This window comes from Salvelinus sp. IW2-2015, unplaced genomic scaffold (assembly GCF_002910315.2).
Source record: "Salvelinus sp. IW2-2015 unplaced genomic scaffold, ASM291031v2 Un_scaffold1571, whole genome shotgun sequence".
NCBI classification, from domain to species: Eukaryota; Metazoa; Chordata; class Actinopteri; order Salmoniformes; family Salmonidae; genus Salvelinus; species Salvelinus sp. IW2-2015.
Genome location: NW_019942999.1, coordinates 56131 through 84130, shown reverse-complemented (window position 1 = coordinate 84130; position 28000 = coordinate 56131). Strand labels below are relative to the sequence as shown.

Here is a 28000-nt window from a genome sequence, read left to right as displayed (position 1 = left end):
ACCGCTCAGTAAATGTACACAGACATTCAATTTCGTTCTCTTCATTTTAGACATAATGCGTAACTGATTATTTTTTTTAGCACACTGATCGATATCTCGGTAAAATAATCTTCTTTTTTTTAACTAGCGGGGCAGTGAAATCTTTGCTTTGTGCTAAAGTCAACAGTGACAGAGTTTGAGCTCAAATAAATGCCGTGATGTCTCCAGCCCTTTGCAGAAGGCTGAAGGCGAGGTTCCACATTGGGCTCCTAGCTTGCCAGTAAGCATCCACCGTATTTCACAGGTATGGACATTTGATTATATATTTCCTAACTTTGTTTCAATTCAATCGTTGTGTGATGGTAGTTATTCGCTTGGGGCCGGGGGTATGCTAGATGAGAACTGAGCACTGGCTGAAATCATGGTTAGAAAGGTCCTCAAGCAGGCCCTATTGGGTTTCATGACAATGGTTGGTTCAAAGCTTCAAAAAGGCTGATGTGATTTGCAAGTTCTGTGATAGAGGTTGTTGCCTCTTCATTCAGTGTCTTTCAATTGCGTGTCAGAGAGCTATTGCAGCTGATATATATCACTGATGTCACGAGAGGAGCACTTGCTCCATTGCGCATGGAACTCTGTTTTATAGCCTACTATGAAACCCTGCGGCTCCAACATTCAAATGTTAGCGTCCGAGTGGTTTATAGCCTATTTTTTCATTGCTATCCGTTTTTGAGTGTTTTGCTGTGTTTTCAGGTTTTCAGAAACCCATTGAGTTAACATCAAGGTATTTTCTATTGGCTTTCTTTTGGGGATGATAGATAATTTTACACACACTGCTTGAAAATAATTCAAACACTAATCAATATTGGAATTCCAAATGTCAAGAACATTTATTTTAATGAATTAGCTATCATAAATTATCCTCATTATCTTCCCCATCTCATTCATGATACCTATTTACAATTGGTTGCGGACTTCTAATGATAACATATGGCTAATAAAATAATGATGATGATAATAATAATAATAATATGATAATAATAACAATAATAATAATAATAAGAAGAAGCCTGCGTAATAGGCTTAGGCTACTGTATAAAAAATACACCATTGTGCTCAGAAAATAGTAGTAGCCTAGTAAAAGTTGTAATGTTGAAATGAATCCGTATGATGCGTCCAAAACACTGGGGACCGTTTTCAATAATTAATTCCCCTCCAATCTCGCTCTCACAAGGAGCAAGAGCCCTCGAAAATACCCATTACCCATTATTAAAATAGCATATGCCGACGCTCTTCTACTCCGATCCTTTGATGGAGGTGATAACCTCAGTCAAGCCTCCTCCAGGATGGAGTGAAATGGGAATGGCCTTTAGGAACCCTAGTTCAAAGGTAACCGGCCTTAATCGGCACTGGAGAACCTTCTTACCAAAAGTGCACGAGAGTTTACGCCACTGACATCAGCCTCCTAGGCCTACATCATCCAATTTATTAGTTACCTGAGATAGCTAGGCTACATGACATGATGGACCAGGACCTTCATTATTGTGGAGAACCATTTATAAAGGCCCGCTTCCGAAAAGTGTTTTGTTTTCGCCTAAGTTAAAAGAAATCGGCAATAGAAATATATGCATGCGTCCTCGCTGGCTGGTCAGGCAGATGCACGCGCGTATCAACACACACACACACACACACACACACACACGCACACACGCACACACACGCACACACGCACACACACACAAAGGGGTTTCACATTTCAGCGCAGAGATGCCTCTGCAAAGGGCCTGGGCACACCATCACAGGCAACCCCTTCACTGTTGTTATAGCAACAAGATGAGCGATGGTCCAACTTGTTGATCCCTTTACTTTGCTAACCCATTTTAATTACATTTCTTACCGGTCGCCCTATTTGCATATTTCTAGATTAGTTTGAGTAACACAAGGAACCAATGGCATTTCTCAAGACCGAAACCTAGTCTGGATTTATTGGAACAAGTTGTGGTCAAACTTGGATGAAATTCCTCTTGCTGTGAGGACGCCAGGTTTTGTTCATTCATGCTCCCTTCTAGACTCAGAGGCTGAACTCGCGGATGCCTTATCTGTCCTTCCGTTTGCATTTCTATTGCATGAGCTTTGGAACAAAATTCTCACAACACCGGGACACATCGATATAAGGTCTATAAGCATCAAAGCAAAATGTTGAAAACTGGTTTGAAATAGGTTTTCATTTTGATAACAGATATCGTTGGCCCGGGGTATTGCTCTTCATGATGGAACCATGGATTGCATCATTTGAATTAACCAAGTGTATTCATAGCAGTAGATGCGCATGGTCCCATAGACATATAGGCCCATAATAATATCATGTGTGATGGGTTACCAACTCTGGCCCTATATTCCCGTTGAAAGCACTAGTAGCCTAAGCTCACATGCAGCCACCACCAGGGCCTGGAACACCCAAGTAGAACGGTCTCCCGGGTGATAGCGGGACACCGGTCTAACAAGCTGTAATTCGGTTTTAGCCTATTGCAGGGGTGGGACCGTCCACACTGCCCCAATTTAACTCATCTTTCACGCGAAATACTCCTAATCCCATATTTTAGTAAGGGAAACTGCTATCCTACAGTATATTAAAGACAACAAAGTGAAAACTCAAAGCCACCCATGGTTTCTCAGCAGTCAGTTAGATCCTCGTCATGATTTACGCCCATCGCGTCCACCCATCTTGCTTCAATTAACACTAGCTTTAGTGGCCATTTAATTAGCTGACACTTTGCATGAATAATTCTCAATGCGGGAGAGCGAGTTTATGCTATTCAAATAAGTGCATACATTTAGGATCCAGTACATATATACATTTATTTAGGCAAGGGATATAATTCCTTTATTTAAATAGATTTCTAGAAAAAAATCAGCAACATAGATTATGTATTTTGCTGGTGGCAAACCTATTTTCCCTCTGGGAATACATTATTATTATCATTATTATTATTGTCATAATTTTTTATCACAATTATTATTACTATTTATAATAATAAGAATAATAATAATTATTATTATTCGTGTAGACTATTAATAATTAGGCTACTGCTTTTAAATTGATGATCGAATGCCCATAGACTAACTAACAGACGTTGAGACCAAGAGGTGCAAGCGAGAGAAAAAAAATCTATATTGAGAAAGGTTGATAATAGATCCTTTGAGAACTACGATAAGCATTTTGACTAGAATAATTTGACATTTTCAATAGATGGGGGGGGGGAAACTAGATTTAAAAATAAATTATATACATTTTCGTTTTCATATATGTGAAAATATCAAAAGTTAAAAAGCTGTAATCCACCTAATATTGGTTTGCACCCTGCTATCAAAGCCCAAAGATGATGAAGAAGAAGAACAAGTGAAAAAGCTAAGAATAATCAGTTCATAGGTAACCCCAATCATTCATTCTATAGCAAATACAATTTGCACTTTTTCTTACAATATTTCTAATTTGGTATGATACTTATCTGAAGTAGAAAATTGGAAATGATACCTTATACACCTTTAAAAAACATGAATGTATTGCCAGGTTTCCCTTACAGGTTCATAGGCTTCTATACATGTTGATGTTTGATGAATTGCAGTTAGTATTTGGACATGATTTTGACCAATATTTTCAATGTATTTAGCAATTCATATCGGAAGTAGTATGAGAAATTAGATTGATTTGAGTCAAATGGTGATAATAAATATGGTTGTCTGAATGGTGTGGGAAACATCCTGTGGTCTACCCAATATGGGAAACTGTGTCTGCCTGACTCTGTGGCAGAAGCCTTCTCTGTTCACTTTACAGTAAACCTCCTCATTGTCTGTTTGTACCCTAATTGAGTGGGTCCTAAATGTTAGTTCCTCCAAAGCTCCACCGTGAATGAATCATTGGCTGTTCTAATGGAAACAAAACGCTATGGAGAGGGATATGGAGAGGGCTCTCAGAAGCATTGAGAGTAGGCAATTGTGCACATCCCAATGTAGCACAGAAGGGCTAATGTAACAGGATGAAAAGAGAACAGATGCCCACTCTACTCCCTGTGTGTTGCTCCGGAGAGGAGTCGGTATTTAGCTGCTGATACTGTTTCAATGGAGACTACACCAGGAAGTATCCCATCCTCACTGATAACTATCAGGAATTAGCAGAGTCATGTCATGTGCCACACACCTCTCTATCATACCCAGGTGCGCAACTTTTGTAATAGAAGTGGGGGGGGAATAATATTATATATTTTTTTGTTATCCGGTCGGATAAACACTCCAAACAGCCTACCTGACCTCTCGGAGGCGTCCGCATGTTCCACACCGTTGCCTTGTTATGTATCACATTCCAATGATAAAACTGGGTGGGGGGGACAAAAATGCAATTTCAGAACGTGTGTGTGGGGGGGGGGGGGGTGAAAGTTGCGCCCTGGCCATACCTACACTTCTCTCCGATACCTCACTTATTGTACACACTGTTCTTCTGAACCTAGCTGTCACTCCTATAGATACATCGTTCTGCTGCACACACCTCTTAACTTGACATCTCTTTCCCATTCATTTGAGAATGTCTGAGTTCTGAACAGACATATCAGAAGAAATATACAGAGACAGTTTGGAGGAAACAACTCCTATTTGAAGTACATTTTGGAGGAAACAACTCCTAGTTGAAGTACAGCTTTGAGGAAACAACTCCTATTTGAAGTACAGCTTTGAGGAAACAACTCCTATTTGAAGTACAGTTTGGAGGAAACAACTCCTATTTGATGTACAGGTAACACCATTCATTACATCTGGCTTGCTTTTCTCAGACGATAAATTCCAGCCATCATTTCAGGTTTGACCCACCAGAGCAGGTAGAAATCAAAGGTCAGAGTGTCAGTATGGGAAAAGGAGCAGTGTGAGATGGGAGAGGGGGACATGGTGAGAATGCAGCCGGTGACTGTGATGTGTCCGTACCTCTCTAACACGGCAGTGTGACATTACAGACCAGCGATTCCTTTCAGCCTGAGCCAGGCCGCATGGCTGTGTGGTCCACACATCCACACACAGAGGGCCGCACTGGCGTCACAGAGAAACCAGTCAATAATGCCCATTGACAGTACCGAGGCAGCAGCTGGTGGGACAAGCACTGACCTAAAGACAACCTATTCTGGTCAGGACGGGGTGCCTCTCAGTACCCCACTGCTTTTGTATCCCTCAGACTGGAAGGATGGTTGGTGCTTGTCCATCTACAGTATGCACTGTAGAAATAATCCTAGATTTAAAGATGTAGTATCTTCATTTGACCACCCTGTTGTTGTAGGACATTTCCTGCATAGCCAATAGATATAGCAGGAAATGCAAACTCGTAGTGTATTCAAGGTATAAAATGGCTTCTAAAGTTTGTAAATTCCACTTAAACATTTCCAACTTGATTTGCCCTAACTTTAAATGTATCAACCAAAAATGTCCATTAATTATAATCCAAACAATAACTCACATTTCCTGTTGCTGCAGCATTATTGTCCAGCTGTGAACAAACTTGGCTCAAATTAAGATCCTACATCTGCATCGAAGAGTCATCTGAAAAGATATGCAGTGATATGGATACAAAGTCATCAGCAAAAACAATGGACATCCTTGTGGATAAATAGGATGAACGGAAAAATAAGACCACAAACGTACAAGTGGTGTTGATTGTGCTTGAATAAAGCAGATATTGCTGAGCGATTAGGTCTTTTTTAGGTTGGTTCGGCTTTTTGGTTCATTATAAAAATACAATCACCGTTTTTGATTGTGGTTTCGATTATTTGGGTTTAATACTGTAACAACACAGAATAAAATAATGAATACAAGTCCCGTGATGGTAGTGACTGCCCATTATTGCTTTTCAATTATTAACCATCATTTATTCACGTTACTTTACTTTAAAACAATATTTCAGTTGTTGTGTATATTACTTTTTTGTTTTATTTGATGACTTTATTATTTCATTACAAGTCATCTCATCTCTATAGAGCTGCTTCCTATGCTGTCTGACAAAATCACGATTTTTTTAGTTCTTCAAAGTTAATATGGCATACATTTATGACTGCTGAACACCAACTATCAATCACTTAGATCGTGTATTTTCAGGTAGAGATACCTGGCGAAGCAACAGCTGCTCTATATCCCCTCACGATCGCGCATTCTTCTGTCTCTTCCGTAGCAGGTTTAAAACAAAGACATACCCGACAAATCGATACGCAATGGATTATGGTCATTGTAGTTAATTACCACGTTTTATGTGCTAAACAATGTATAATATTAGCCTGTTGGAAACTACAACTCCCTTCTACATAGCATAGTTCAGGCTGGATCTGATTTATATCTAGAGAAATGTGCAATATGCGCGTTGAGCTCACAAAAAAAGAACAAAATGGAATTCAAACGTCTGTCAATTAGTTGTTATAAAACTGAAAAATAACCGACATTTCAGTTAATGCTCAGTACTAAAAGCAGATGAACATTTAAAGGGGATAACAGGCAAGAGAACAGTTAAGAGAGGCTCAGGCATGCTAGGAAGGAAGATAAGCTTCTCAAGGAGATATATGAAGCTCAGGAAAACCCATGGCAAGATAATACATGTGTGTTCAACCATGCAGCAAGACACTGTATTAAATCAAGATTAGAGAAGTCCAAAATATGAATCTAAGTATTAGCGGGATCAAAATGGAGAAATGTGTGTTGTGTTATTTAAGTGCTTCTATAGCCTTTTTCGGTAACATAGTATTCTGCAGTCACATTTCCCAATTGGTTTGATGTGAGTGTTTGAGAGTGAACCCTGTTGGCAAAGCCAGCATAGAACAATATGTCATTCAGCTGTGTTAAAGAGATTCCTGCTCAGCTGTGATTGATCCGACATGGTTGCTTTATTCCCCCCGAGGCCTGAAAACCATGGGGTTTTAGATTCAGACTCTGGCAGTACTGATGGATATCTCTGAATGTTTCTCTGCCATGGACTCAGACCATCTTTTATTGCCTTCTTCCTCTGTTTCCACCCAGTGCAGACATTCACACACAGACATGTCCCTGGCATGTCTGCCAACCTCTTTCCTCACCTGACTTCTCTCCCCCAGGGAACTGAGGCCTGAGCCCTACAGGTCAGTCACAGCCAAGGACACACAACTCATTAAAAGTTAATGAAACCTAAAAACGCAGTGCGCCAGCGATTCATTTAAACCCCAAACCAATCTCAGCTTCCAGCAAAGGCAAACAAGCCCGTGTGGCCAGGGCCGTAACCAGGGTTTGAGTTTCAGTGCGGTCCGGAAGATACATTTTCTAGAAGTTGAAGCTCATTTGCTGCATTTATATATAATTAAAAAACGTCAAAATGCTATTTGGAGAACAGAAAAAAACAAGCAAAAATGACCCCAGCCTTTATCACCTTTGGCTGCTGCAGGTTCATTCACCTCAGTCGATCTACAAACACATAGCCTATTAGCTATACAATTGTAATGTTATACCCCTGAAAGGGGGAAATTATTCGAACTTAATATCAGTGCCGAAACGAAAATGTATGGCATTTTTAGAACTGTATTGTTTGTGTTTTAATGTAGGCCTAGTCCTATAGGCAAGATAGGCCATTCGGAGATGTTGATATTGAAACATAACTTCTTTTTTTTTAAGTTCCTAACTTATTTGATAAGATTAGTACAGATTTTCTAATGGGACCCCACATGGGGCCCCAACCCCAAGTTTGGGAACCACTGTACTAACCTATCTCTGCTTGCTTCCTGTCTCTCCGTCTCCCCTGCTTCCTCCTGCATGCATTGCCTCCTCCATCAGCCTCACCACTGAGCGCCAAATCACTGTCTGTCTCAGTAACCTATCTGTAAAGCAAAGTTATTATGAGAACCTAGTAGCGTATTTTTTTGCTCATGCTGAGGTAGGCTCCATTTAACGTTAGCTTCTTACTTCATCCTAGCTGGCTAAGTAAACGAGCCAGAGCCCTTCAACTTTACTGCAATAGAAGTCTCTGACGGCAGCTAGCCACTTGACTGACTGACATATATCCATCCATAAGCGACTATTTTCCGTTGTGCACTCATTCTCCGAGAGTCGGTTTTTGTTTGTTTTGGGGGTGTCTGTAGACGGCAGGAGTCGCGGGACGGTTTTTAAAATCTTTTTTTCCCGGTATCTTGCAAACACACTGACATCAGTGTCTCTAGTTGCCTACTTGAGTGGACTCCGAGCTGGGGTAGTTCGTTTTACGTCTCAGGCCTTTGGCGTAGTTAGCCGTTCGAGAAAGTGGTGAATGTGCTTGCAAAATAGGAAAATCCGGGAGGCAAATCGGGGGACGCACGCGAACATAACGAACAAACCACTGTTTATGATTCCGCTCGTTTGCAAAGAGGCTGGCGCTAATATAACGCAGTCAGATCAATAATATACGCGTTCTGAGCTTTGATCAACGCTTGGAGCAATATTTAGATGTAGGACCATATATATATATATTTTTTTTCTCTCTTTCTTCTTCAAATTATAAATAATTACCGAGTTCCGGACCTTGGTGTCCTCATTTGTAGTTATGGCCATGCGTGTGGCCCCAACACTCAACTCTGAATAACAAACGACGTAATATTTTCTTCTGTATATGTTCCCTATGCAGACATGTTTGGTGTGATAGGCTATCTTACAATAGGACTTGTCCAATTTATTGAATGCGAGGAAAGAGTGTTCTCCAGGGATGAATTCTGTAATCTGCTTCCAAGTTGAATGTAATATCTCTACACCGCCTCAGCTTGTCAGGGAGGCTAAAATATATGCGATTTCAACATTCATGAGAATCACTGACATTCAAATAATGTACTCATTTGAATACCATAGAAGTGGAAGCTAAAATGTGTGTTAAGTCTTGTATTTGTTCTTCTTCATGGGTATAGCAGTACAGAGGACTGTTCCTGATCTCTGCATTGTTTAACATGCATAGGCTATTTCGCCACTTTTAAATAACCCACTCCTCGCTCTCTTTCCCAGGGAAGCCTTCATCTAATAACATTTCGACTCAATTTAATAACAACCAATCTACAGAAATAACATGTCAATGTGTGTAAAGATGAGTGTCATTCGGGAAACCTAAGCTATTTGTGTCTTTAAAACCTCCACTTTAACATGACCCCCCCCCCCCCCACGCCCCAATAGAGGTGTCCTCTGAGGATCCAAATTAAATTCCCTCCATGTATAAGCCACTGTCAGCCTTTTAATGAATTCACATACCCTGACTTGAATTAAATTAATCCCCAATTTAATCCCATATAAATGGCAGTGTCGTTTATCACGTACAGGCTGATGCTCAGCTGAAGGGTCCTGGAAAACTGCTTGGTGTCTATAGAGCAGTTGAGCAGATTACCATTAAAAGACAAGAGCTGTACTTTTCCTCTTACAGAGTATCCCCCTGATACATACTATTTAACCCATCGCCTGTTCACCGCTGACAGTGACATAGTTTGGAGTGGGATATAATATCCTGTCAGATGAAGAAGTAATCCACCCAGATGTATGTGTCATGATCAGATAACTTTATTTTCCTATGTGCAATAGAGGCATTGAACAGATGCCAGATGCCATTGAATAGAAAAAATGTATGGATGCAATGTTATTTCTGGTTTCTTCAGGGTATTGGTGCAACACATCTTTGATATTGTTCTGGAAAATATTGGTTACAGTTACAGCAGCTGTGTGTTTGGACTTGTTTGAGGTCATTATTTCAGAGACTGTTGCGTTACTATATTGATGCAAATTTCAGGTGGGGTTGACATGCAAAGCAAAGCATTAGTTAAATGATGAACTCTTTGAGGCAGTGAGCTGATTGATACTAGTTTCTAAACAACTAATCCATACAAATGCTATAGTATCATGTGGTACAGTCAAATATTGCTAATGCGTGTAAGATGCAAATGCATACCAGCCTCTCACAGAGGTTTGAGTAAGAGTGTGTTTTAGTTTTCATGATTAGACTTGAACTATAAAATCAACGTGTACAATTTTGTTGCCATAATCAGTGTGGCGCTGTATGGCGTTTGTACCATAATTCAAGATATATCTAATGATAGAGGAATTGGTAGGGCAAAATAAGAACAGTTGTCTGGTTTGTTGTCTCTGGCATTAGAAGCTGAGCGTAGTTAGCCAACAGATATGCCAGTGTCACATATCCAAAATGTCTAATATATAGCTGCTAAGTAAGCAGTGATTTGGGATGATTTTGTGAGTGACAGATGGTACCTAAGGTCACGTTAGCAGTTCTGACAGAGGTTCCAGACTCTGTATCCCATTCCACCAAATGTCTGACCAGATATACTTTATGGAGGAAGCTTGGTCAATTCTCTGCCAAGCCTGGCTCGTGTACCTATCATTATTATAGAAAACAAAGAAGAAAGTTTTCAATTCACTCCCATACCAACAAATCCTTGACAGATGCTGTTCCGTCACTATTCATACTATTGTGCTGCCATTACAACTAAATGCATCATTTGAGTTTCAGAAATCCATCCTGTATGTATCCAACACCAAATGTTTGGTGACTGAAAGCCTACGTTGCAGGGCGGGGGTGCATAATTGCTAGGAAACATTTTACTGAACATTTGGTGATAAAATGCAGTCCCCCCCCCCACGCACACAGCTTAAAGCAATTAATTCAGGATCCTGACACAAACTCTCCAATCCTTTGACAGCTTGGAGCTGAAATAAAAATGCTAGTTCTCCTGGGAACCGCAGGAGATAGCCGGCTCTTTTCTGGACTGTTTGCTCACTGGCCCTGAGAGCAATCTTCCCCAGTCAGAATGAAATGCAAGGACACAAACAATGTACCTCAGAGAGAATGGGAGATGGGGAATGAACAGTTTGGACTATTTGCTCAGCAGAAGGGCAGCCACAATGGCTGGCCGATGGCTTTCCCATGCATCAAGCCTCTTAGTCTTAGGCCTCCCTTTGTTGCCGGGTTTCATCGCTCTGGCCAGATAAGAGCCCAGCTGCCCTATACTTTTAATTCCCATTGAACACCGTACCTGTCTCTTATACACATCTAGATGTGTATAAGAGACAGGGTTCACCTTAGCATGTGCTGTCGTTTAAGTCTTGAATCGCTCTCTCTTCGATAAACAGCGGGCGGTGGTTAGGGTGGGGGGATAACGCCTGATCCCTCTTCTCTACAGAAAAGGAGGCAGCACAAGTCAAGCACAGGATACGATAAAGATACCCATTTACACACAGTTGAAGTCGAAAGTTTACATACACCTTAGCCAAATACATTTAAACTCAGTTTTTACAAGTCCTGACATTTAATCCTTGTAAAAATTCCCTGTCTTAGGTCAGTTAGGATCACCGCTTTATTTTAAGAATGTGAAATGTCAGAATAATAGTAGAGAGAATGATTTATTTCAGCTTTTATTTATTTCATCACATTCCCAGTGGGTCAAAAGTTTACATACACTCAATTAGTATTTGGCAGCATTGCCTTTAAATTGTTTAACTTGGGTCAAACATTTCGGGAAGCCTTCCACAAGCTTCCCACAATAAGTTGGGTGAATTTTGGCCCATTCCTCCTGACAGAGCTGGTGTAACTGAGTCAGGTTTGTAGACCTCCTTGCTCGCACATGCTTTTTCAGTTCTGCCCACAAATTTTCTATAGGATTGAGGTCAGGGCTTTGTGATGGCCACTCCAATACCTTGACTTTGTTCTCCTTAAGCCATTTTGCCACAACTTTGGAAGTATGCTTGGGGTCATTGTCCATTTGGAAGACCCATTTGTGACCAAGCTTTAACTTCCTGACTGATGTCTTGAGATGTTGCTTCTATATATCCACATAATTGTCCATCCTCATGATGCCATCTATTTTGTGAAGTGCACCAGCCCCTCCTGCAGCAAAGCACCCCCACAACATGATGCTGCCACCCCCGTGCTTCACGGTTGGGATGGTGTTCTTCGGCTTGCAAGCGTCCCCCTTTTTCCTCCAAACGTAACGATGGTCATTATGACCAAACAGTTATATTTTTGTTTCATCAGACCAGAGGACATTTCTCCAAAAAGTACGATATTGTCCCCATGTGCAGTTGTAAACCGTAGTCTGGCTTTTTTATGGCGGTTTTGGAGCAGTGGCTTCTTCCTTGCTGAGCAGCCTTTCAGGTTATGTCGATATAGGACTCGTTTTACTGTGGATATAGATACTTTTTTTACCTGTTTCCTCCAGCATCTTCACAAGGTCCTTTGCTGTTGTTCTGGGATTGATTTGCACTTTTCGCACAAAGTACATTCATCTCTAGGAGACAGAACACTTCTCCTTCCTGAGCGGTATGACGGCTGCGTGGTCCCATGGTGTTTAAACTTGCGTACTATTGTTTGTACAGATGAACGTGGTACCTTCAGGCGTTTGGAAATTGCTCTCAAGGATGAACCAGACTTGTGGAGGTCTCCAATTCTTTTTCTGAGGTCTTGGCTGATTTCTTTTGATTTTCCCATGATGTCAAGCAAAGATGCACTGAGTTTGAAGGTAGGCCTTGAAATACATCCACAGGTACACCTCCAATTGACTCAAATTATGTAAATTAGCCTATCAGAAGCTTCTAAAGCCATGACATAATTTTATGTGTGAAAGTGAAATAGACATTTCAACATTGTATTTCAGCATTTTGGAGCCCACTGCTGAGTACTGCAAGACGGCCCTTGAGAAAGAGATGAGATGCGGTCATTAAATGACCTAATGCCAACTCGAGAGAGTAAATAAAGCTAATCGTTCCTCTGACTGAGAGCAGGAGCCATGTTGTGGTCTTTTGTTTCAGTTTGTTAGTTTGTGTTCGCATTTACATTGTTTCGTTTTTAGTGGAATGTGTATTCAGACTCAACCTTTGTAATGTCTATTTGACAGGAACAGAAATGACTACAGTTCCCTCTCGTAGTCCGCTGAAGAAATGTAGCTAACAATGATAACAGTTTCTTGAAAAAACGTCTGATGGCATACACACACCACGCACACACTCAAATACACACCCATCCCCCACTAATGTCAGAGTCCCTCTGGGTGGTCAGGGCCAGAGGCTGTGGATGGTGGGGACTCTGATGCCCTGTAGAACAGTGTATCTAATGGAACACGTTGCAGTTGAATCATTGTCACAGTTAATTTTCTCAGGTTGTTGCCGTTTTGTAGGTCCTTCTTCTCATTGTCATTTTGTGTTAAGCACTTTGCTCATGGATTCATTCAGGCGTTGGAGTTGAATGTCCAAAGACAGAGCAATTTTATGTCAATCACATTTTCCATTTTTAAATTAGTTGTTATTGTACATAAAATATAAAATACAGATTAAATGTAGCTTGGGTGTTAGCAAAGAGAGCATAATCATTAAGAAACAATAAGTGCTTGTTTTGGTTGAGAGTGAGCAGCTTCGCAGTTTGGTGAGCCTCTGAACGTTTAGTGAGCATGTCAGAGCTCAGGTATGGGAGGATAAATAGGTGTGCTACTGGGCTGTGTGAGCGGAGAGGCAGCCACCTGTGTGGTGGGTGGTGGGTGGTGCCGGCCCTGGCAGCCCTCTCAGCTTCACGCTCCACTGACCCTGAAATAAAGCTCTGTTCAAGGCATTTCAACACTGCTTAAGGTTGTCCGTGGCCGTGTAATTTATGAGTTCTGAGAACATGAGTTATGGGCTCCGTACAATGCACAATGAGTCATACAAGAAATTTACAACACTCCTCCAATTACCCCAGGCGCTGACGACCTCAGGCTCACCGGGCTATTGTCTTGTGTCAGAGAGCACTCGGATGACTCACTCAGTGTTGATGTTATGATGCTTAAGGTCATCTGAAATGTACTGTGTTCATGACGGTCTTTAGTCACCTGTATGGTTGTCTGAAGGCAAGAGGCTGCAGTCACAGCCATCAAATATCATGCCCTGCAGCTCCTAGTGGGTGGTCAGACACAGAATGAACTGTCATTGGCTGCTCCTTTGACAACCCAGAGCAGAGAACATTACTTGATGCACTTTGCATTAACTGTATTTTATAATGCATGTTTTATTGTATTGGAAATGTATGCAGGGATCTTAGCAGGTAGATTTTTCAATGAAATCATATATAATGTAAGATCGTTTTTTTCTTTAAGTAAGTACATACTTTCAAGGGCATTAATTTCATTTTCATCTTAAATTGTGGCTCGTGGTGGATTGATTTAACAGCGGATTTAATCAACAATTGCATGATTTGAAACGGCATAAAATGGCAATGTCACTCACAATTTGATAACCACTAGAACATAATGTTGAATGAAATTGCAGAATAATACATTGATAACTTAACTATATAACACATAGCAATATGTTGACTTTGATCGACTGAAAGACTGTGTACAATATAAGGCAAGGTTTGCTTGTTTTTATGAAGCATTTTACAAACTTAGAATGAAAATGTACAATTATGTATCGAAATTAACACTTTTAGGAGAAGTACAAGATGACCTTGTGTATTATTTAATGTAGAGGCAGATAGATACATAATTAAATTCCTTCATAATTAAATGCCCTCACTATGTGGATAATATTACACATCTGTTGGACTACATAGTATTTATTTTTGCCAGAGCTCTAGAAATTTAAGAAGAAGAAACAAAAAGGAAAGCATTTTGTAGTATTCTACAAATGCAATGATTTATTTCTATAATTTATGTGCGATAGTTACATTGTTTTCATAGGAGATTGAGAATAAGTACACTTAATATAATGACCCATTTGTCAACAATTTGTCTGTAGCTAGGTTTAAATTAAAATAACTATTTGAATGACATGAAATTTGACTATAATTGTATCATTGTATTGTTTTTCTTGAATTATATAAATAGGAAATGAACAAAAAGCTAGTAGAGTACAATTGCTATGTCAAACAAACATGTAATATGTGTTTGAGGTGTGCAAAAACAGAGAAAATGATTTAAGCACTTTCTCTTATTCAGCATGGAGGGTCATAATATCATTTCAAGATATCAAGATAAAATGGTACTGGACCATGGTGGTGTTGGTTGATTAATTGACAGACGAGCATAATTCAAAGAAGCTACACAAATGCACATTTTTACCTGGTTGACAGTGTTCTCTTATAGAACATGTGGCTACAATATACATTCATCCCTCAATTTATCAAAAGGATGACAGTTGTTAGCTTTCACCAGTTGCAAAGATCTTATTTTCAATTAATTTATACATGGGAAATGTTTTATTTTATGACTGCTGTTTTATTTTAGATCATGCTCAATATTCTAATTTGTTCTATACCAGTGTGCTTAATGTATGATACTTACTAGTTTGGGGATATTTCTGAGTGTTGTGCCTTTTTGCATTGTGTCTGTGAAACAAACTGAGTACTCATCACAAGCAGTCCACTGGTGATGTCATTCGCCGTACTACCTCTCTATGTGGAGGTGTCAACACCCCGCAAACACCCTTGACACACGTGCTTGAATGTTGCAGGCGAGTTAGCTAAACATTCCTGGGTGTTCCCCATTCTCCTATCTATACCTGCTTGCCACTACTCACACTGAGCTGTTTTAGCTTCGTCTCTGTGACCTACACCGCAAAGTCCACTCTCTCAAAGGAAAACGAGCAACTCACATAACCAGGCTTTTGACAATACGTTTTTTATATGTACAGGTATATGTGATGTCCTATTATGTACTAAACCATTACAACATGGTATACAACTTTATTAAAGTAAGTCTCAAATGTATATAGGTTTTGAGTTTTCTCCCCATACAGGTTCTTAAATGTGACTGAATAAAATGTTTTGCTCTGAGGCTTTGGGAATGATTGCTGCCATCCCATGCTTATCGGCACATTCAGCTTGTTTGAGTTGATTTGAGGTGCTGGGTCTCTGAGGACGGATCGCAGAACTATAACAAACATCAATAAATGAAGGGAAAGGGGTTTCTTGAGCCTCTCTCTCTCTGTCTAGCAGGGCTCTGCTGGGGAGGGCTCCATGGATGTGCCGTCAGAGAGGTTCCTTCAGAGAGAAGAGGGATAGGAAGGAGAGGAGGCCATAATGAGAAGAGGAGAGGTTCGGACAGGAGAAGCAGATGGATCTGCCACCACACCAAATGGTCCCTTCTGTCGTGGGCTGTGCTGTGACCGCCCCATGGCAGCGGCCAGGTATGTCAGCTATGTTTACCAAGCCATCCATCTCCTACCTGCCCTTCTGAAAAAGGAACCTTTGTTTGAACCATAAGCCACTCGTTGACTCGGATCAACACAATTTATTTCCTGGTGGGTGCAGCAGGATAGGATTATGGTCATCTTAGTTTTGACCTTTATTTGACCTTTTTTTTTCTGAAAAAAACCCCAATGTTAATGTATTTAGATGATTCAGAACAGATTGTCTGATTGTGGTCAGGCGAGGTGCTGAGTTATAGAGGGGGGACGCCAATGGTCCTTATCATGGCTGGCCAGGGTTAGCAAATAAACTGTCCATGGACGACAACACACATACACTGGTAGGATTAAGGCTCTGTGACGTTCATACATGCGTGGTATAAACAAAGAACATGGTACAAGTGTATGAAAAAGAAAAGAAAATGGCTACCAATATAAGACAGCAAATATGGATAAGAGGATCTGAAAGGAACCAATTATTTCCAAGTCACTGGAGTTAATAAATAGATTTTTATTTCTGTTTGCCAAACTCCTTTACACGTTGTTGTATTCTTGTAGGAGGAATTTCAATCCACTTATATTCTACTTTTTATTTAAAAAAATYATAGATGGAGATTAAGTGAGTTGAGGCAAGGAGAAACTGGGAAACTCCATCTGAGATGAGAGGGGATGTTGTAAAAGCTTTTAAGTCAAGGCAACAACATCAGTGGTTCATAGCAGTGTTTAATAAAACCATTATCAATACAAGCACTGACTCATACCAGAATGAATCACCTTGATCTAATTGTTGATGGAACAAATAACGTGACACRTTTCCTAAGTGAGATTCTGGCATGAAAACCTATCACAAAACTCTTCAACTGCTGTGTGCAAAACCGTTTCAGTTCCAGCTTCACCCTGTTCCCTAAAACGCAAACCTCCATTTATCTCTCACTTCTATTCACTAGGAGAGAGCAGATATCTGAATGCGCCACATTAATGATTGACTCATAGCTTGCAAAGTACCCTACATATGGTGTCCACTTTGTTCACTTACGTTTCACAATATTTTTWGCCTTACACTCGAGCTTCTACAACCCTCTCCAACTCTCATACAGTATTATTGGCTTTGGGGGTTGGGGTGGGTGGACCGAGACAAACTCTCTTTAGAAAACCATCGGCAAGTTCAGGCAAATGGGAGATAAGAGCTGTCGCTGGCCCTTTTAGTGGGTTATAAGAATGAAGCTGTGTAGACTTAATTCTCTTCTAAGATAAATGTGTCCCGGCTTTTCTGAAAGCAAGTTCATGCTTCCCCTTTCTGCCATAAAGCCCACTTAGACAGGCATGAAATGAGCCCTGGACTTCTCATTCACATCATGAACTAGAGAACAAACCAAGAATAGGGTCCTTTAATTAACTATGGGATGGTAAACCAGGAGCAAACCTTGAATGACTTGTTTTGTTGATGGTCATATTTTTTTTTATCAGGCACCATGTTGGACAAAAATGGAGGTGGTCCTGATTAGATTCCATCAGAATAACATTTTCTTTGGAAATGTCAAGCTCTCATTCTTATCACCACACCATTTCAGTACGTTTCTGACACTATATGACATATTGAAAGCTCGATGATAATGCTTTGATAGTTGAAGTCTTGTGCTGTTGTATATTTGAGGAAAAGAATGTCGCACCAGTTTTTCTGAAAGATGTATCCTATGGCAAAGGTGTTTTGTTGGGGATTAACTTGTGTTATTTTGGCTTTATCCTCCACAGATGGAGGTGGAATGGGACCAATGGGATCAATGCGGTGCTGCCTACAATCTTCTCCCTGCATCACCTCAGATCCACAGACACAGAACCACAAAGGCACTTTCCTCTCTGAGTGCTTGTCTACCTGGCTACGTCTGCGTCTGACCTGTCTGGATCTATGACATATCAAAGCTTGTGTCAGGCAGCGTGAATAGGGAGAGAGAGGCACCATTAATGATTAACTGTTCTTAAAGCCTATCAGGCGGCCATGTGACATGCTCGCAGCATTTTTTGAGCAGATTGGGGGAAGCTAGTGAGCAAACACAGGTGCTTTGGATTGGAGTCGCCGACGCTGTTAGGGACAACCACAAACAAGAGCAGCACTGCCTAGCTAAATGAGAGCCCACCCACTTTACTTACTCCCTGGCTAGCTTAGCTTAGTCACTGACTGCAGTGGCCGGAGATCCTCACCAGAGACCAAGTCCAATGTCCCCCCAGTGTTCCACAACCTTTCACACAAACAARTAAAACGGGAGGATTGGAGTCGCTGTGGTCTCAAGCATCGGGGAAAGCAAACAAATGAATTGTGTTTCAGTTCTCACTTTCTAAAAAAAACAAATGTGGGTTGAACACTTGTTCATGAGAAGCCTAGTGGAGGCAATGAGAGATATTCAGAAAGGTGCTAAGGGTGTTCAGAAATATGCAGGATGACAAACTGATTCTCTGGAAATGGAGTGGTTGATTTGATTGTTTCATTAATGTTTCATGACAGGTGGATGACGAATAGATCATCAAGACACAAAAGCATATTTCCTGTCAACAAAGTAAACTGTTTTGTTGTCCTGATTTTATTTAGATTTTTCTGGAGTTGTTTTCAAGGTTTTATAAACACGGTCTAGGTCCAGGCACTTAACCTTTTTCTCCTCAATAACGTCTGTCCCTTTGTAAAACGACAGAGAGCGTTCTGTAGCACAACTTTGATAACACAATCAGATGATATGATGGCGTTAACTGAACACGGCTTTCCGGCAGCGAGATAAATGAACAGCACGATAACGTGAACAAAAGCCTAGCTCTGATTGGTAGGTCTATGATTGGAAAACAGGCAGCACAGAAAGTCTACACAATAAGGGCAATTCATTAGATTTGTTATTTTCTACATGACCTGGGTCAGACGGACACCTTTTGTATCAGTCAAATATTTATTTGTGTGTTTTACAGCTCTTTCGTTTCATACCCAGCAATTACAGTGAGCCTGTAAAGCACAGATGATAAAAGTGTTTTAAAACAAACACTCCAAATCAACAGGAGAGGAAATGAAGTTGTAAAGGCAGAGCGAGACAGAGAGAGAGRAGCAGAGAGAGAAMAAGAGGGGGGGGGGGGTTAGAAACAGGGAATGGACTCAGGGGGTATGCTAATTTGGTATAGAGCAGACCTAACTCACTCTATTAAATTAATCAAAACAGGAAAATTTTACATTAGGCTAGAAATTCAAAAGGAAATTATCTCAACAGAGAAAAATGTCCTCCATTGTGCTACCTATATCCCCCCACTAGAATCCCCATACTTTAATGAAGACAGCTTCTCCAACCTGGAGGGGGAAATCAATCATTTCCAGGCCCAGGTACATGTACTAGTCTGTGACGACCTAAGTGCCAGAACTGGACAAGAACCTGACACCCTCAGCACACAGGGGGACAAACACCTACCTGGAGGAGACAGCATTCCCTCCTCCATATGCCCCCCTAGGCACAACTATGACAACATAACCAACAAAAACGGGTCACAACTCCTGCGGCTCTGTCGCACGCTGGGTATGTACATAGTCAATGATAGGCTTCGAGGGGACTCCTAAGGTAGGAACACCTATAGCTCATCTCTTGGCAGTAGTACTGTAGACTACTTTATCACTGACATCAACCCAGAGTCACTCAGAGCGTTCACAGTCAGCCCACTGACACCCCTATCAGATCACAGCAAAATCACAGTCTACTTGAACAGAGCACTACTCTATCATGAGGCATCAAAGCTAAAGGAAATGAATAATATTAAGAAATGCTATAGATGGAAGGAAAGTCGTGTGGAAACCTACCAAAAAACTATTAGGTAACAACAAATTCAATCCCTTTTAGACAACTTCCTGGACAAAACGTTTCATTGTAATAGTGAAGGTGTAAACTTGGCAGTAGAAAACCGAAACAGTATATTTTACCTCTCAGCTTCCCTATCAAATCTAAAAATGTCAAACAGAAAACCGAAGAAAATTAACAACAATGACAAATGGTTTGATGAAGAATGCAAAAAGAGAAACCTATCGAACCAAAAACATAGAAACCCAGAAAACCTGAGCCTACGCCTTCACTATGGTGAATCACTAAAATAATACAGAAATACACTACGGGGAAAAAAAAGGAACAGCATGGCAGAAATCAGCTCAATGTAATCCATAGACTCTAACCACTTCTGGGAAAATTGGAAAACACTAAACAAACAACAACATGAATAGTTATCTATTCAAAATGGAGGTCTTCTCCAGTCTTGTTGGCCCTATAACAAAGAACAAACAGCAAAAACATATACATGATCAAATACAAATCTTAGAATCAACTATTAAAGACTACCAGAACCCACTGGATTCTCCAACTACATTGAATGAACTACAGGACAAAATACAAACCCTCCAACCCAAAAAGGCCTGTGGTGTTGATTGTATCCTCAATGAAATACTAAAATATGCATACCACAAATTCCAATTGGCTATACTTAAACTTTTTAACATCATCATTAGCTCTGGCATCTTCCCCATTAATTGGAACCACAAAAGTGGAGACAAATTTGACCCCAATAACTATCGTGGGATATGCATCAACAGCAACCTTGGGAAAATCCTCTGCATTATCATTAACATCAGACTCGTACATTTCCTCAGTGAAAACAATGTACTGAGCAAATGTCAAATTGGCTTTCCACCAAATTACCGTATGATAAAAAACACATATTCACACTGCACACCCTAATTGACAAACAAACAAACCACAACTAAGGCAAAGTCTTCTCATGCTTTGTTGATTTCAAAAAAGCTTTCGACTCCATTTGGCATGAGGGTCTGCTTTGCAAATTGATGGAAAGTGGTGTTGGGGGAAAAATATACGACAATATAAAATCCATGTACACAAACAAGTGTGCGGTAACTTTCTTAATGTTATTTCCACAGAGCCGTGGGGTGAGACTGGGATGCAGCTTAAGCCCTACCCTCTTCAACATATATATCAACGAATTGGCGAGGGCACTAGAACAGTCTGCAGCACCGGCCTCACCCTACAAGAATCTGAAGTCAAATGTCTACCATTTGCTGATGATCTGGTGCTTCTGTCCACAAACAAGGACGGCCTACAACAGCACCTAGATCTTCTGCACAGATTCTGTCAGACCTGGAACCTGATCGTAAATCTCAGTAAGACAAAAATAATGGTGTTCCAAAAAAAGTCCAGTTGCCAGGACCACAAATACAAATTCCATCTAGACACTGTTGCCCTAGAGCGGTGGTTCCCAAACTTTATATAGTCCCGTACCCCTTCAAACATTCAACCTCCAGCTGTACCCCCTCAGCGCACTCTCAAATGTTGTTTTTTGAAATCATTGTAAGCCTGCCACACACACACTATACAATACATTTATTAAACATAAGAATGAGTGTGAGTTTTTGTCACAACCCGGCTCGTGGGAAGTGACAAAGAGCACTTACAGGACCAAGGCACAAAAAATTATATAATAATAATCAATAATGTTGCTCTTTATTCATCCATCTTACATATAAAACCTTATTTGTTCATCAAAAATGGTGAATAMCTCACCACCGGTTAATGAGAAGGGTGTGTTTGAAAGGATGCACATAACTCTGCAATGTTGGGTTGTATTGGAGAGAGTCTCAGTCTTAAATCATTTTCCACACACAGTCTGTGCCTGTATTTAGTTTTCATGCTAGCGAGGGCTGAGAATCCACTCTCACATAGGTACGTGGTTGCAAAAGGCATCAGTGTCTTAACAGCATGATTTGTCAAGGCAGGATAATCTGAGCGCAGCCCAATCAGAAATCTGGCAATGGCTTCTGATTACATTTTCACAGAACCGCTTGTTGCAACTTCGATGAAGCTCTCTTGTTCAGATATCGGTAAGTGGACTGGAGGCAGGACATGAAAGGGATAACGAATMTAGTTGTTTGCSKCAACCGTTTCGGGAAAGTACCTGCGTAATTGCGAATCCAACTCACTAAGGTGCTTTGCTATATCACATTTGACATTTTCCGTAAGCTTGAGTTCATTTGCACACAAAAAAATCATACAATGATGGAAAGACCTGTATGTTGTCTTTCCATCTTTCCAACTTTTTAATCATAGCTTCAATTTTGTCCTGCACATTGAGTATAGTTGCGGAGAGTCCCTGTAATCCTAGATTCAGATAATTCAGGTGAGAAAAAACATCACCCAGATAGGCCAGTCGTGTGAGAAACTCGTCATCATGCAAACGGTCAGACAAGTGGAAATGATGGTCAGTAAAGAAAACTTTAAGCTCGTCTCTCAATTCAAAAAAATTTGCCAATACTTTGTCTCTTGATAACCAGCGCACTTCTGTATGTTGTAAAACCTTTATGTGGCCGCTGCCCATATYATTGCAAAGTGCAGAAAATACACAAGAGTTCAGGGACCTTGCTTCAACAAAGTTAACCATTTTCACTGTAGTGTCCAAWACATATTTCAAGCTGTCAGTCATTCCCTTGGCAGCAAGAGACTCTCAGTGGATGCTGCAGTGTACCCAAGTGGCGTCGGGAGCAACTGCTTGCACACGCGTTACTACTCCACTATGTCTCCCTGTTATGGCTTGATTGATGTGATTGGATGTTAATTATTTGACTAGGCTACCTGTATTTGACATTGTGTTGTTATTTCGCTGAACACTAGATGGTTGAATTTTATTTTTGGCAGTGAAACGAGGCTACTCAGGCAAGAAAAAAACCTCACCCAAATGTATTGCCCCGTTGGAAAATATAAATGGACTGTTTGAAAATGTTAAGAAATATATAAATAAAAAAAGTTAATCACATTTTTATTTGGCKTACCCCTGACGGCATTGGGCGTACCCCTGGGGAATACCTGCCCTAGAGCACACAAAAAACTATACATATCTCGTCCTCAACATACCCTCCCTGGCACTCGAGGGCGCCAGGCTACCCTAATTTACATGCACCTGTCACCATCATTACGCGCAACAGCGCTCATTGGACTCACCTGGACTCCTTCACGTTGTTGATTACCCCCTGTATATCTGTCTGTTCCTCTGTGGTGTTCCCTGTGTCCCCATTAATTGTTGTTATGTGTTCCTGTCCAGACGCTGTTCCTGTTCCGTTTCATATCCGTCAGCTATTAAACCTTCACTCCCTGTACCTGCTTCTCATCTCCTGCGTCGATCCTTACACGCCACAGGTAACTTCCACAAAGCTGTGAACGATCTGAGARACAAGGCAAGAAGGCCCTTCTATGTCACCAAAAGGAACATAAAATTCGACATACCAATTAGGATCTGGCTAAAAATACTTGAATCAGTTATTGAACCCATTGCCATTTATGGTTGTGAGGTCTGGGAACCGCTTACCAAATGGGACAAACACCAAATTGAGACTCTGCATGCAGAATTCTGCTAAAATATCCTCGGTGTACAACATAAAACACCAAATAATGCATGCAGAGTATAATTAGGCCGATACCTACTAATTATCAAAATACAGAAAAGAGACGTTAAATTCTACAACCACCTAAAAGGAAGCGATTCCCAAACCTTCCATAACAAAGTCATCACCTACAGAGAGATGAACCTGTAGAAGAGTCCCCTAAGAAAGCTAGTCAGCAACCCAATTAGACCCAACCAAATCATGTGTCACGCCTTAGTTGTCTATGTTTTCTGTATTATTTTGGTCAGGTCAGGGCGTGACGAGGGTGGGTATGCGTGTTTTGTCTTGTCTAGGGTTTTTGTAGATCTAGGGTTTTTGTAGATCTAGGGTTTTTTGTAAGTCTAGGTATTGTAGGTTTATGGTGACCTGAATTGGTTCCCAATCAGAGACAGCTGTTTATCGTTGTCTCTGATTGGGGATCCTATTTAGGTTGCCATTTTCCCTTTTGGTTTTGTGGGTTCTTGTCTATGTGTAGTTGCCTGTCAGCACTCGTTTTATATAGCTTCATGGTCGTTTTTGTTACTTTGTTAGTTTGTTTAGTGTTTTTTCTTCATTAAAAGAAGAATGTATTCATATCACGCTGCACCTTGGTCTCCTCCTTGCGACGAACGTGACATCATGAGAAAACAAAAAGATAATTACTTGACAATTTGGAAAGAATCAAGAAAAAAACTGAGCAAACTAGAATGCTATTTGGCCCTGAATGGAGTACAGTGGCAGAATACCTGACCAATGTGACTGACCCAAACTTAAGGAAAGCTTTGACTATGTACAGACTAAGTGAGCATAGCCTTGCTATTGAGAAAGGCCGCCGTAGGCAGACCTGGCTTTCAAGAGAAGACAGGCTATGTGCACACTCCACACAAAATGAGGTGGAAACTGAGCTGCACTTCCTAACCTCCTGCCAAATGTATGACCATATTAGAGACCGATATTTCCCTCAGATTACACAGACCCACAAAGAATTTGAAAACAAACCCAATTTCGATAAACCCCCATATCTACTGGGTGAAATACCACAGTGTTCCATCACAGCAGCACAATTTGTGACCTGTTGCCACAAGAAAAGGGCAACCAGTGAAGAACAAACACCATTGTAAATACAACCCATATTTATGTTTATTTATCTTCCCTTTTGTACTTTAACTATTTGCACATAATATGACATTTGAAATGTCTTTATTATTTTGGAACTTTTGTGAGTGTAATGTTTACTGTTAATTGTTATTGTCTATTTCTACTTCACTTGCTTTGGCAATGTTAAGATATGTTTCCATGCCAATAAAGCCCTTAAATTGAAACGTAATTGAGAGAGATGAATAGAGAGAACAATAGAGAGGGGGGGAGAAGCAGAGAGAGAACAAGTGAGAGAGAGGGGGGGGGAGAAAGAGAGACAGTGAGAGAAGCAGAGAGAGAACAAGAGGGATAAAGAGAGACAGACAGACAGAGATCAAAACTAGGTCAGCAGTACCTCTGGAACTCTACTGTCCAGCTGACTTTTTGAGCCCAATTCTCAGTGTGTGTGTGTGTGTACACACACTCCAGGGGCTCACTCAAAGCTGTGTTTGTTTTCCTTCTGAATCTGATTGAAGAAATATTGGGGTCTTGATATAGAATATTGGAAATGAAAAAAAAGCCCAAATGTCATTTTATATTCTAAGAATAAAAACACTATATATAATTTAAAGTACTATTTTGAAGAAATATAATATTGTCTAACTTTTCGTGTCTGAAATTCTTTGCAATTGTTTATTCTAGCTACCTGGTACATTCAATTTGCAAACATTTCTAATTATTTTGGTAAGTATGTTTCACTTCCAGTAAGCTTTCTTTGTGGACATGGTGTCCAAGCCTCAATAGAAACTAACGAAGTAGACCCATTGATCAGCTCAACTCATGTTATGCAGAAGATCCCTGTGGGGATTTACTGTGATGTGATCGTGAAGAGTCTGATCTGAGGAGTTACGAATCCTCACTTTCAGAGATCTTCCTGTAATTCAAATGCAGGAGTTGAGTCAAAGCGTTGAGGGCTGAGTTAAAGCGTGGGGGCCTAACATCTCGAGAGGATTTCAGACAACAGCTTTGTTGCCAAGTCATTGTGCCACTGTGAAAGTTGTAATGAGGTAAAAAGATGAAAGCTCATTGAACATARCGACGCGCTCAAAGACCCTTTTGATGTCACAGGCATAATGCTAAAATTTGAAAAGAGCAAAGTGCGTCCTAAGCTGCAATGCACTGCACTAACCCCTAGTCTTTTGTCAGGCCTACACATACAACGAAGGAATATTCCATTCTGTGGAAAACGTCATTCATTAATGGTGAGTTGCTCTTTGAAAGGAAAGCTTACAGCCAATGTACTTGACACCGTCAATGTACTTGACTCTTATCTAGAAAAGGTGATCAAGGGATGGATAGTGTTCACTTGTATTTAAAATGTTGTTGTRGTTACAAGGAAATATGCTTTTTGTTTGCTATACACTGAAATAAATCACTTTCCCACAAATGCATGCAATATGTAAAGTGGAACTGACAGCATTTAAACTACTTTGCAGACATTAAACCAACAGACAATCATAATATCAGTCAAAAATATCACATTCCCACTAATATTGTAATTAATTATAGGTCATAGTTCATAGAACTCTGGAAACACTGGACAGTTACCTTAAGAAGTTCGTAATTGAAGGGATTTAATTAATCTTGCTCAAGATATCAAAGAACTCTGTAAAATGTATAGATATAAAAYCCAGTATCAGGTGTTCTATTTAGTCTCTTTAGATCAGCTGACTGAAAAGACATGCGCTACATCAAAGTGAGCAAATTTATGAGCAGTGGTAAAATCTTAATAGCGGCACATTGGAGGTGGCAACGCACACAACAGCCACACTTGTCATGGGTCACTGCAGGGCCGACTCCAAGCACAGCCACCGTCAAGTAAGTGGCCCGGCACTATCTCTGCACATCAGGCATCTGCAGATTTTTCCTAGACAAGAAGAGCAATCAAATAAATGATTAGGTCATAAGGTAAAAAGCGATTAGGTTATAAGGTAAAAGGACGAATACCTTTTGACCCACACAGACTTCAGAAAATCTGTCTYAAAGGATACATGCTCAGTCTAAAAATAGATCAGCTTTGGACATAAACTTCCCTTCATTGACTATGCTACTCAGAGTTATAATCTTCTTGGTTAGAGCAGATGCCACTGCCGTATAACATCATAACGAACATGGAACAGAAGGTAACATTCGGTGTACTGTGTAGCACCTTTCCCCCCCTGGAACAGTGGGATTTTTTGAATTTCATCTGGTATCTGATTTATTCTCAGTGACAGGTGTACCTGCGGCCAGGTAGGTGTGGACAGGTAGGCGCAATAGATGCAGTCTACTGACCCCCCTCCACCTGCACCYCCCCCCCAATCGCCTTGTCTGTCAGCTGCCCCCTTTCTTCCTTCACAGTGCCATGCTGCTCAACCCATTAGTGAGTATTCATTTTCCACATGGCGCTTAGACAAAGGCTGTCTGCTAGGGTAATGGAGAGAGGTCGGGGCGAGAGAGGGCAGGCAGGAGACCTCTCTGTAGCGATCGTCACGTCTGAACTCAAAGCAAATGACAGGTGTACAGCTAGATGCCTCGCCGTCGTTCAATTACTTGAGTAAATACTGATCTATTGGTCTCCTGCAATTGAGTCACATCATAAGGTAAATCTCAGGGCTGAATGTWATGACTGCCACAATGGTGCATGGAAAATGACAGAGATGCATCAACTAGTCTAGCCAAGTCATTAAAAAGAGATGTAAGAGTCATAATAATGAACAGGAAGTTTCATCAGCAGAAATTCACTGGCCTACAAGGCATTCAGTTGTTTGTTTTATAATATCTAGATGCAATGTGCATCTTTATGGTTCGGTGCGGAGTAGAGAATGTTTATATATTTTTTTAATTTGTGTGTGTGTATGCATGCGTGTCTGTGTGTGTGTGTGTGTGTCTGTATGACAGCTGTTGTAAGGTAGGCTCATACAGGTAGCAGCTGGGCTGGCTCACCTGTCGTATAAATGAACATGGCCAATCCCTTCCATCAGCAGCAGAGAGGCAGGAGAAGACTGGACTAAAGAACCCAGAGACATAAACAAAAGGACTACATGGGAGGGGCAGAGAAGGATTCAGGAGCAGGGGAAGAAAAAGGCTCAGAGAGGAGAAAGGTTCACAGTAAATATGTTTTAGGAACAACATTGGATCAGGCATTTTTCAGTCATGTTTTAAATCTGGCATATCATCACCTTTTTGGGGGGGAGGGGTGTTCCCAATTACTTACCTGGCTAAAGGTTGAATTAAAAAACAGTCACAGTACATCATCTCATCCCGACAACAATGAAAAATGTGAAAACAGATTAAAAAGGAAAACTGATTATAAAGAAA

At 40.7% G+C, this 28000-nt stretch overlaps 1 long non-coding RNA gene across 3 annotated transcripts; it reads left to right on the top strand.

Moving 5' to 3' along the window:
- Positions 1–9: 9 nt before the first annotated feature.
- LOC112071287 (uncharacterized) lies at positions 10–28000 on the top strand. 3 transcript variants are annotated; one of them, XR_011475806.1, is made up of 4 exons: positions 10–283; positions 15938–16131; positions 17884–23339; positions 27581–28000. It is a non-coding gene; the product is annotated as an uncharacterized lncRNA (long non-coding RNA). The 3 variants fall into 3 exon arrangements; XR_002894046.2 differs by lacking the exon at positions 27581–28000 and having other exon boundaries at positions 50–283; positions 17884–24159; XR_002894047.2 differs by lacking the exon at positions 27581–28000 and having other exon boundaries at positions 138–283; positions 15941–16131; positions 17884–24159.